Consider the following 12,478-nt stretch of genomic DNA (forward strand, 5'->3'; position numbering starts at 1 on the left):
TAATATACACATTGCAAAGGTAATAGAAACTGGAGAATAATCAATTCTGCCACATTTATAACTGAGTGTTTTAAAGAATGCTGGTTATGCTACTGAACACAACTAATGAGCAAATAGCTCATTTTACAAAAACTGAATTGAATTGCCATGATCTAATAATTAATATCCTTACACAAAATAAATTAGATATGTTAAATACTAATGTCAGTTTCAATGACTAGTTTAAAATAAGGTGTGGGTGTTATGGACACAATATTTATGTCTCCCTCAAATTTATATGTCAAAACCCTACTTCAGAAAGTGATGATGTTAGGAGGTGAGGGCCTTGGAAGTTGATTAGATTTACATGAGGTCATGAGAGTGGGGTTGGTGTCCTCATAAAGAGAAAAAATAGAGCTCTCTCTCTGTCTTTGCCATGTAAGGACATAGTGAGAAGGTGGTCCCCAGCAAACCAGGAAAAGGGCTTTCGCTAGGAACTGAATCAGCTGGCAACCTTATCTCAGACTTCCCACCCTCCAGAATGCTGAGAAGTTTTGTCTGTTGTTTAAGTCCCCCAATTCCAGCAGCCTGAGCTAAGATAGGGGTTTAATAGTGGGAAGTTTGGGGGAGGACTCCTTTAGCCATTGAGTACGTATCTACACAGTGTATAGTGAAATGCTCAGTATTCTCGAATCAAGAGGATTAATTTATAGTTACATGCTGTTTAAGTGCTGAACAAAGCTGGGAATGGTTGGAGGAACAGTCTGTTCAAGCAACATACCAGAATGGAGTGGCAGTATTTGAAGTGTCACAGTTCTGTGTCATGGGTTTCCCTTTGTTCTTTGGAAAAGAAAACGCCCTGTTCTCGTGTGCCTAGAAACTGAGCTTAGATGACACAGAAGGGGGCAGCTCCAGTGTCTACCTGTCAATGAGGCTGACAGGCATAAATGGGCTAGGGTCCCAACCATTCTCAACCCTGATGCAGATTCCTGTCAAGCCAGGGAACAGGAACAAGATACATTGACAGATATCACCAACGGGAGGATACGCACAATCCCCCACAGGCCATACACTGTCTGTCACAACTCCTCAAAGGAAAAAAAAGATGGAACTAGCAGGCATGGCAAATCTAATCTACTTTACGCATTAAGACATGGTCACCTGGGCAAACTATTTGTGTCCAGGAGAACTCTGGAGTTATCTTTGCCAGAATAGGTTTCCCACCTCATTTCTCTTCCCTAGCCTAACAAAAGATTTTCCCTAATTGACAATACCTGTATCAAAAATCCCATTCACTATAATGGCAATACATTTAATATATAAGAAACAAGGATTTTCCTTTTCCAAGACCAAATTAAACTTAGTTTATATTTCAAACCATGTAAAACCATTTGCAATTAAAATTTTTTTAATTAAAAATTTTTTAAAAATTTGAACAATGGGCTATAAAAACAGCATCAAGGAGAAGCTGAGAAATGCTGATAACATATTGCAATTTATTCTTTTGTAGTCTAACTGGATTAAAGATTTCACCTTCTGCTGTTCTTCAGTACAGAAGGATTTTTTTTTTTTTTTAGGTAAAAATGAAGTGTTTGAAGTTAATAATGCAATAGACCTCATTATTTTTAGAGAACAATGATTTGTTCCCAAATTATATTCTGAATCTATATTTGCTGTTATATATGGAATAAAATCTCTAAATCCTTTAGATGAAAGTCTGTGACCCTTTGAAATAATTCCATCAACATACACTTAAAGAATTACAAAATGTGCATATCAGAATAACTATGATTTAGTTATGATTTATTTATACTTTCCTTTTTTATCTGATTGCTTTATTATAGGACGATATTCTCTTCAGATAGCATTGTTCAGCTTCTCTTCATGCATAGAGATATAAAAGACCTAAAACCAAACCATAAATGATTTTTCCCTTTTAATTTTTTCCTGTATTTTATGCAACTTTATGTGTGTGTGCGTGTGTGTAGATAGGTAAGTAGATCTGCCCCTCCAATATCCAAAACATGTAATAAAGTGGAAGAAAATGTCATTTAGGATCAATAAAAAATGTTAAATTGGCATAGCTTCCTAGTTCATAATGTTGAATAGGTAGAAAATAAAGCACCGTAGTTACTGGTTTTTGTAAATATAATATACTATCTTTCCATCTTTGAACGGATCATTTATTCATCACTTAATGCAGGCCTCAATTTAAGCTCTGTATCATTTAACTTATTAAAATAAAGTTCAGGGGCTGCTGGGTGGCTCAGATGGTTAAGCATCTGCCTTCAGCTCAGGTCATGATCCTAGGATCCTGCGATCGAGTCCTGCCTCAGGCTCTCTTGCTCAGCAGGGAGAATGCTTCTCCCTCTTCCTTCCACTACTCTCCCTGCTTATGCTCTCTTTCTCTCTCTGTCAAATAAATAAATAAAAGTCTTAAAAAAAAAAGTTCAGTATCCATTAAGAACACCATTCTTCACCCCATACAATTTTCAGTTTTGAGTTTTTTTCCTAGGAAGAAAAGAAAGTGGGTGGGAAGATATTGGCAAGTGTTTCGTTAGTGGGATGGTAGGAATGTCACTTACATATGACAGGATTTAATTTGCTTTTCTGAGCACTGTCTTTTTCATTTCTTCAGTGTAGTGATTGATATTTTTAGTCTGTAGGAGATTTGAAAGATAAAACTGATCTAATATATGTGCACATAAAAACTGATTTCGGGGCACCTGGGTGGCTCAGCTGGTTAAGGGCCCAAATCTTGGTTTTGGCTCAGGTCGTGATTTTAGGATTATGGCATCCTGCCCCCTATGGAGTAACATGCTCACTGGGGAGTTTGCTTGAGGTTCTTTCTCTGTCTCTCTGTACTTCCCTTGCACGTGCATGCTCTCTAAAACAAATCTTAAAAAAAAAAAAAAAGATTTCATCTATATTTATATGTTTTTACTTCTGTTCCATAACTATACCTAAACACCTATTTATATGCAATATTTTATAAGCCTCTGTTCCCATTTCCCTTCATTATATTCTAACCGGGTGATGGCAAGTTAAACCGATGGTAATCTGTCTTATGCTACCAGCCTCTCATATGATCATTTTAACTCTCCAGTTAGAAGAAACGGGTGAGTGATACTAAACAATGAGGTATGATTTAAGTAGGGTCCTGCATCACTTTGAGATGGCCTGAGAACAAATAGTCCCTTTTCTCAAAGTTTCTGCATAATTTTTCGTTGTGAAATGTGTGATCTTTGTAAAATTTAAGGTGCTTTTTCTAGGTCAATATACAAAAATGAAATTAGGCGGGAAAGAGTGCTTTCCCATTCTGGATGCAGACTTTTTAAACTTTAAGATTGGTACCCTGACATAATTTCCTGGTGCATTCAAAGTGCTGTCAATGATTTCCTAGAATATTAAATATTAAGAATATTTCCTAGAATATTAAGGTATACTACCTTCGGTCATTTAATTAAGTTTTATCAGGCAGAAACTATGCATAATATATTTAGCATTAAGATATAAAGACCAGATTATCCCCAAGACAATAGATATCAACCCTGTTAGAACAATATTATTCTTTAAAGAATATGTATTGTTTTATATCTCATTTTCCTTCCTCTCATAGATATAGAAATTATCCTCATCTGAAATTGTGTAGTTTAGTGGCTTGTTTTAGATCTATACACACACACACACACACAGATATACACACACATATATACACACACATATATTGGATATATATACACACACATATACACACACATATACACACACATATATATACACACACATATATACACACACACATATATACACATATATATATATACACACACATATACACACACACACATATATTGGATATATATACCCGTACACATGTACACACATATATATACACACACATATATACATACATATATATACACAAACACATATATATACACACATATATACATATATACAAATATATACACACATATACAAATATACGTATAGACATAAATAATTTGGGGTCTTACCCCTACAGAACCTAAGTTCCATAAAAACAAAGGCTAATAGGTATTTTATAACTTCTTAGATGGCCAACTTAATGATTTTGTAACTTTATGATGGTGCGAAAGCAATGTGCGTTCAGGGGAAGTGTTCTTCAAATTCTGAATTTTGATCTTTTCCTGGGCTAGCAATACGAAGGACCATAGCAATATGGGAGCAGACACAGCTCCCAGTCATCCACACAATCACAATGGTAAACAACCAATAATCCTTCAACTATTTTGTACTGGCACAACCATTCTCTTTTTCAGATACTATAAATAACATGAAAATTATAATTGACATGAAATGTTCACTATTTTATTATAAAATTGTCTTTGTCTTAGATGATTTTGCTCAACTGTAGGCTCATATCAGGGTTCTGAGCACTTTTTAAAAAGAAGATTTTATTTATTTGAGAGAGAGAAAGAACGTGAGTAGGGGGAGGGGTAGAGGAAGAGGGAGAGAATCTCAAACTGACTCCATGGAGTCTGGCCTGGGGCTCAATCCCAGGACCCTGAGATCATGATCTGAACCAATATCAAGAAGGACACTTAACCAACTGAGCCACCCAAGTGCCTCTGATCTGAGCACTCTTAAGGGAGGCCACACTAAGCAATGAGGTTCAGTACGTTAGGTATATTACATATATTTTTGATTTTCTATATTTTCAGTTTATGATGGGTTCGGGGGAATGTAACACTGTTGTAAATAAAGACATGTAATCTTTACCTAAAGTAGCCAGTTGCTAACATGTGGCCCAGTTGCTTTATCATTTATAGTCTCTCTTCTCTGTCTCTACACTTTTGGCATGGAAAGCACATAACTAGTGTTATGTCATTCTCAGTGCATCATGTTAGGAAGAAAATGACATAGGTTTGTCTGAAGAGGTATGTTGACTTTGGTTATGATGGAGCCACTGGTTTTCTTTATAATCAAGTCTATTTTCCCCATTTGGAATTAATAATAATTTTTAGAGAGATGTTGAGACTATGTTAAATATCCTATCTTCATTAATTTTCACCCAAGAGCTTCTAGCTTCCTTTAATCAATGTTAAAACTTCATCATTCCAGTTATATATTTTAATTAGCATCTTGCTGAAAGATTTTCCCCTCTATTCTATTTATTTATTCACTCATTTATTCATGATGGCATAAGCCTAGAGATTGCTATTTTATGCAGTGAGTTCTAATTTATTTCCATCATTATTTAATGTTCAAAATGTTCTACTTTTGGTCAGTGGAAGTTCCACTAAGCTAATCCTTATGTTCATTTTTGTGTACCAGTCATTCTCAGAACCCTTCTTTATTTTCTGATAGGACAAGATATTCCAGGCCAACTTTGTGTTCCTGGTCCCAACCCTGGAACTGGCCATATGTCCAAGGAGCTTATTCCTTATAAAAACTACATTTAGCAACCAAGATCTTGGTGCTAGATTTCATTATTTCTGTTTTTTTAAATTTTATTATTTATTAGGGAAAGGGGGAGAGAACAAGCACAAGCAGGGGGAATAGTGGGCAGGGGAAAAGCAGGCTTCCCGCTCAGCAAGGAGCCCAAGGTGGGGCTCGATTCCAGGACCTGGGATCATGACCTGAGCTGAAGACAGCTGCTAAACCAACTGAACAACCCAGGGGCCCCAGATATGGTCATTATTTCTGCTGGGTCACTGTTTGGGGGCAAATTTAGCAGACAAAATTGGGAATAAAAAAAATACATCACTTTGTATCCTGCCACGTTGCTGAATTGCTGTATGAGTTCTAGTAGTTTGGGGGTGGAGTCTTTTGGGTTTTCCATATAAAGAATCATGTCATCTGCGAAGAGAGAGAGTTTGACTTCTTCATTGCCAATTTGGATACCTTTTATTTCTCTTTGTTGTCTGATTGCTGTTGCTATGACTTCTAATACTATGTTGAACCAGAGTGGTGAAAGTTGGCATCCTTGTCTTGTTCCTGATCTCAACAGGAAGGCTGCAAGCTTTTTCCCATTGAGGATGATATTTGCTGTGGGTCTTTCATAGATAGATTTGATGAGGTTCAGGAATGTTCCCTCTATCCCTATACTTTGAAGCATTTTAATCAGGAACAGATGCTGGATTTTGTCAAATGCTTTTTCTGCATCAGTTGAGAGGACCATGTGATTCTTCTCTCTTCTCATATTAATTTGTTGTATCACATTGATTGATTTGCGAATGGTGAACCATCCTTGTAGCCCAGGGATGAATCCCACCTGATCATGGTGGATAATCTTTTTAATGTGCTGTTGGATCCTGTTGGCTAGGATCTTGTTGAGAATCTTAGCATCCATATTCATCAGTGATATTGGTCTGAAATTCTCCTTTTTGGTAGGGTCTTTGCCTGGTTTGGGGATCAGGGTAATGCTGGCTTCATAGAAAGAGTCTGGAAGTTTTCCTTCTGCTTCAATGTGCAGAAATCAGTGGCTTTCTTATACACTAACAATGAAAATACAGAAAGGGAAATTAGAGAATCGATTCCATTTACTATAGCACCAAGAACCATAAGATACCTGGGAATAAACCTGACAAAAGAGGTAAAGGATCTGTACTTGAGGAACTACAGAACACTCATGAAATAAATTGAAGAAGACAGAAAAAGATGGAAGACCATTCCATGCTCTTGTATTGGAAGAATAAACATTGTTAAATGTCTATACTGCCTAGAGCAATATATACTTTTAATGCCATTCCGATCAAAATTCCACTGGTATTCTTCAAAGAGCTAGAACAAATAATCCAAAAATTTGTATGGAATCAGAAGAGACCCCGAATTGCTAAGGAAATGTTGAAAAACAAAAGTAAAGCTGGGGGCATCACGTGACCTGATTCCAAGCTTTATTACAAAGCTGTGATCACCAAGACAGCATGGTACTGGCATAAAAACAGACACATAGACCAGTGGAACAGAGTGAGAGCCCAGATATGGACCCTCAACTCTATGGTCAATTAATCTTTGACAAAACAGGAAAAAATATACAGTGGAAAAAAGACAGTCTCTTCAATAAGTGGTGCTGGGAAAACTGGACAGCTATAAGTAGAAGAATGAAACTCGACCATTCTCTTACACCGTACACAAAGATAAACTCAAAATGGATAAAAGACCTCAACGTGAGACAGGAATCCATCAGAATCCTAGAGGAGAACATAGGCAGTAATCTCTTCGATATCAGCCACAGCAACTTCTTTCAAGATATGTCTCCAAATGCAAAGGAAACAAAAGCGAAAATAAACTTTTGGGACTTCATCAAAATCAAAAGCTTCTGCACAGCAAAGGAAACAGTCAAAAAAAACAAAGAGGCAATCCACGGAATGGGAAAAGATATTTGCAAATGACAGTACAGACAAAAGGTTGATATCCAGGATCTATAATGAACTCCTCAAACTCAACACACACGAAACAGGCAAACATATCAAAAAATGGGCAGAAGATATGAACAGACACTTCTCCAATCAAGACCTACAAATGGCTATCAGACACATGAAAAAATGTTCATCATCACTAGCCATCAGGGAGATTCAAATTAAAACCACATTGAGATATCACCTCACACCAGTTAGAATGGCCAAAATTAACAAAACAGGAAACAACATGTGTTGGAGAGGATGTGGAGAAAGGGGAACCCTCTTCCACTATTGGTGGGAATGCAAGTTGGTGCAGCGTCTTTGGAGAACAGTGTGGAGATTCCTCAAGAAATTAAAAATAGAACTTCCCTATGACCCTGCAATTGCACTCCTGGGTATTTACCCCAAAGATACAGATGTTGTGAAAAGAAGGGCCATCTGTACCCCAATGTTTATAGCAGCAATGCCCACGGTCGCCAAACTATGGAAAGAACCAAGATGCCCTTCAACGGACGAATGGATAAGAAAGATGTGGTCCATATACACTATGGAGTATTATGCCTCCATCAGAAAGGACGAATACCCAACTTTTGTAGCAACATGGACGGGACTGGAAGAGATTATGCTGAGTGAAATAAGTCAAGCAGAGAGAGTCAATTATCATATGGTCTCACTTATTTGTGGAACATAACAAATAGCATGGAGGACAAGGGGTGTTAGAGAGGAGAATGGAGTTGGGAGAAATTGGAAGGGGAGGTGAACCATGAGAGACTATGGACTCCAAAAAACAATCTGAGGGGTTTGAAGTGGTGGGGGGGGGGTGGGAGGTTGGGGTACCGGGTCGTGGGTATTATGGAGGGCACGGATTGCATGGAGCACTGGGTGTGGTGAAAAAATAATGAATACTGTTTTTCTGAAAATAAATTAATTTATTAAAAAAATACATCATACACATATGTAGTCATTTTTTCTTGTGAACCTATTGTAAATACCACCAGTTCTAATTCATGTCTCATGGAGCACATGGTACAATCTGGCTCTCTGGTTTTCTTTATGTGTAATTCTCTTTGTGAGTAGTGATATATCTAGATCCCATTTTCTACTATATCTGCTTAACCTCAAAAAATACAGGAAGTGTTTTAGAATTCATAACAAAACTGAAAATCATGCCTTACTAATTAGAATTCGATGTTTGCTTGCAGATTTTCTTTGATATAAAATGTAAGTACTTTAAAATACATATCTCCAGTGTTTAATTTCATATTTTTCATAACTGGATCTGAATAACTCCTATTCAGATATAGAATATTTCATCCCCTCTTATTATTCTCTTGTTTCTTGATCTTGACAAATATCTCCTCAGAGGTGACCATTTTTAAAAACTTTCTGCACAGATTATTTTTATCTATTCTAGAAATTCCTCTGAATGAAAATGTACATTATGTTCTCTTTTGTTCCTAGCTATTTCACACATCATAAAGCCTTTGATAATCATCCATTTTGTTTTATGGATCAGTGATTTGCTAATTTTTACAATTAATATTCCATTGTATGAATACAGCACAATTAGCTATCCATTCTGCTGTGGGTGGACACTTGTGTAATACTAAGTTTAAGAATATTATAATATTATGGGTAAAGTTGTTATGAACTTCCATAATCAGTCTTTTTGTGGACATCTGTTTCTCTTGGATGAACATGTAGGACAGTACTTTCAAAGTAATATGTTGTCAGGTTATTTTTGTTAGAAAGTGCCCCCCCCAGCAATATAGGACAGTTACATTTGTGTCTTATCCTTACCGACTTTTGATGTCCATCATCCTCTCACCCTTCTGGTGTTTGAGTAGTGCTACCTCATTATTGTTTTAATTTACATTTTCCTGATTTGATTCATGTTTATGTGATTATTGTTACTTCCCTTTTGTTAGTTTGGAAAATGCATGTTCAAGTCTTTTGATCATTTCTTTATTGATTTTTTTTTTTGTCATTTAACTGTTGAATTGGGAAAGTTCCATTATGTATATGATGAGTTCTTCATTAGATATATATGTTATATTTTCCCCTCTGTTAATACCTTGCCTCATTATTTTTTTAATAGTGTATTTTGATAACAGAAAGGATTTAATATTTATATAGTTTAACCTATCAATTGTTTCTTTTGGGTTATTTCAAAGAAAATCCTTATTTGTTTCTGATTCATGACTCTATTTTCTTGTGTCCTCTCATAGAAGCTTTATATACCTAGCTTTTACATTTAAGTCAATGATCACATCACACTAATTTTTGGTAGATGATATGAGATAGGTATGTGAATTATTTCCTGTTTTTGTTTTCCCAAATGGATATTCAAGTTTTCTAGCATCATTTGTTTAAAAAGTTTCATTTCTCCATCAAGTTGCTCTGACACTTTCTTAAAAAGTAAACCAACCATATATGTGTGAATACATTCCTGTTCCATCTGTTTATTTTATTGCGTATTACATTATTTAGATTACTGTGAATTTCCTGTATACTTGATGCCCAGCTTTGTTCCTCATTTATTTTAGGTCCTTTGCATGAATTTAAAGTTACTTTGTCTATTTATATTGAAAAACATACTGGTATTATGATTACCTTGAATCTATAGGTCACATTGAGAAGAATGGACATTTTAATGCTGAATATTTTAATGATAAATATATTTATATAAGTTCAGCATATTTCTATTCTTTTTTTCCCTCTGGTTTGATATTTCTATATTTCTATTAAAATAGGTTTCTTACATGGATTTTTAAATATATTTTCCAATTTGAATAAGGCAGATTAGATCAAGCTCTTATTATTAGCTGCATATTTATTGAAGTAAGGTCTGGAAAGATCTGAGCTGTATGTAGCCATAAGGGACATGTGTTTGTGGGATATGTATGTACAGATGTTTGTAATGGTTATGGATGGAAAAGTGAGGAAGATGGATGTTGAGGACACCTTTATTCAGGCTTCTGTTAAGGAATTTTAGAAGATGTGGAAATACAAAAACAAATAAACACAAAAACACAAGAAACTTTATTTTCTACATTCTGGGCTCTCCTAATGAGACAGAAGGGAAATAAACTCATTAAGAAAGAGAACTACTGTATCTGACAGAATTTTTAAATAAATGAGGAATGATCTGATTGTTGATGTGGAAAAATCAATGAGCCTCACAATTCACACATTAATGATATTTTTCACTAACAGCTATTATAACAGATATTCTTTAAGATTTTAATTGTTTATTTGACAGAGAGAGAGTGAACACAAGCAGGGGGAGTGGCAGGCAGAGGGAGTGGGAGAAGCAGGCTCCCCGCTGAGCAGGGAGCCTGATGCGGGCCTCGATCTCAGGACCCTGAGATCAGAACCTGAGCCAAAGGCAGATACTTAATTGACTGAGTCACCCAGGCACCCCTATAATAGATACACTTGTTTGTGTTGTGAATTTTTATTAGCAGATGAATTATTGCATATAATTCCTTACAATAGCAATTCCCCCAAGAAATTAGTCCACACTATCAACAGCAGAATAGGATAATTTTCCCTATATGTTTATTCTTATGAAAAGTTCATCATGGGGGCACCTGGGTGGCTCAGTGGGTTAAAGTCTCTGCCTTCGGCTCAGGTCATGATCCCAGGATCCTGGAATCGAGCCCTGCATTGGGCTCTCTGCACAGCAGGGAGCCTGCTTCCTCCTCTCTCTCTGCCTGCTTCTTTGCCTACTTGTGATCTCCGTCTGTCAAATAAATAAATAAAATCTTTAAAAAAAAAAAAAGTTCATCACAGGACCCTCCTGAATTCACACCTCTGCAAGAGGCTGCAGCTAGACCCAATCCAGAACCGTGTCTCACAACAAACTGTGACAATAATGTCACAGTTTGGAGCCCTCAGGGCAGGATTCATCAGATTGAGTATGCAATGGAAGCTGTCAAGCAAGGTTCGGCTGTGGTTGGTCTGAAATCAAAAACCCATGCAATGTTGGTTGCACTGAAGAGAGCACAGTCAGAGCTTACAGCTCATCAGAAAATAATTCTCCATGTTAACAACCATATTGGTATCTCAACTGTGGGACTTACTTCTGATGCCGGACTGTTATATAATTTTATGTGCCAGAAGTGTTTGGATTCTGGGTTTGTATTTGACAGACATCTTCCTGGGTCTCATCTTGTATCTCTAATTGGAAGTAAGACCCAGACACCAACACAGTGATATGGCTGGAGACCATATGGTGTTGGACTGCTTATTGCTGGTTATGATGATATGGGCCCTCACGTTTTCCAAACCTGTCCATCTGCCAACTATTTTGACTGTAGAGCCATGTCCATGGCAGCCTGCTCTCAATCATCTCATACTTACTTGGAGAGACGTATGTCTGGGTTTATGGAGTGCAATTTGAATGAACTGATTAAACATGGTCTACATGTCTTACGAGAAACAATTCCTGCAGAATAGTACCTAACTACAAAGAACGTCTCCATTGGAATTGTTGGTAAAGACTTGAGTTTACAATTTATGATGATGATAATGTTGATGATGATGTATCTCTGTTCCTGGAAGGACTTGAAAAAAGACCACAGAGAAAGGCACAGCCTGCTCAACCTGCTAATGAACCAACAGAATATGAAGTTACAAACCCATCTATATGTGTATTTTCAAATATGTAAGAATGCAGGAACACATACTGATGGCGATAATCTATACTTTGAACCCAAAGATGCAAGGTGGTCTTAGGGTGTGTTTTAGGAACCAGTCCAGGTATGTTTTCCCAGCAACTCATCTGAAACCATATAGTGATGTGCATTTTTCCTTGAGAGGGTCTATATATAATCATTTTCTAGAAAAATATAGTTATCTGTACTAATGTTTCTAGATGAAGAACATAGTGTCTTTGTGGCTTTAAAGACAACTGCGAAATACAATTTTCTACCTGCTGCACCCCCCTCCCCACAAAGTTAATCATAAAGGAAAAAGGGGAGATGGTTTGTATTTAAAAAATGAGGTTTTAAGGATTGACCACCATTCTCAGAAACCCTGTTCTTCTCTTTCATTTAGGGAATAGCTGAAGGGAAGAGCCCATGAGGTTTTCTATAGAAAAGGCCTGC

General features: G+C 36.6%; 1 pseudogene across 1 annotated transcript; it reads left to right on the top strand.

The window, feature by feature from the left end:
* Window positions 1–3,031: 3,031 nt before the first annotated feature.
* On the top strand, window positions 3,032–12,040 carry LOC309844658 (proteasome subunit alpha type-1 pseudogene; annotated as a pseudogene). Its single transcript has 2 exons — window positions 3,032–3,098; window positions 11,191–12,040. The product of its transcript is annotated as a proteasome subunit alpha type-1 pseudogene (transcript).
* The last annotated feature ends 438 nt before the right edge of the window (window positions 12,041–12,478 follow it).

This window comes from Mustela nivalis (assembly GCF_964662115.1).
Source record: "Mustela nivalis genome assembly, chromosome: 12".
Taxonomy (NCBI): domain Eukaryota; kingdom Metazoa; phylum Chordata; class Mammalia; order Carnivora; family Mustelidae; genus Mustela; species Mustela nivalis.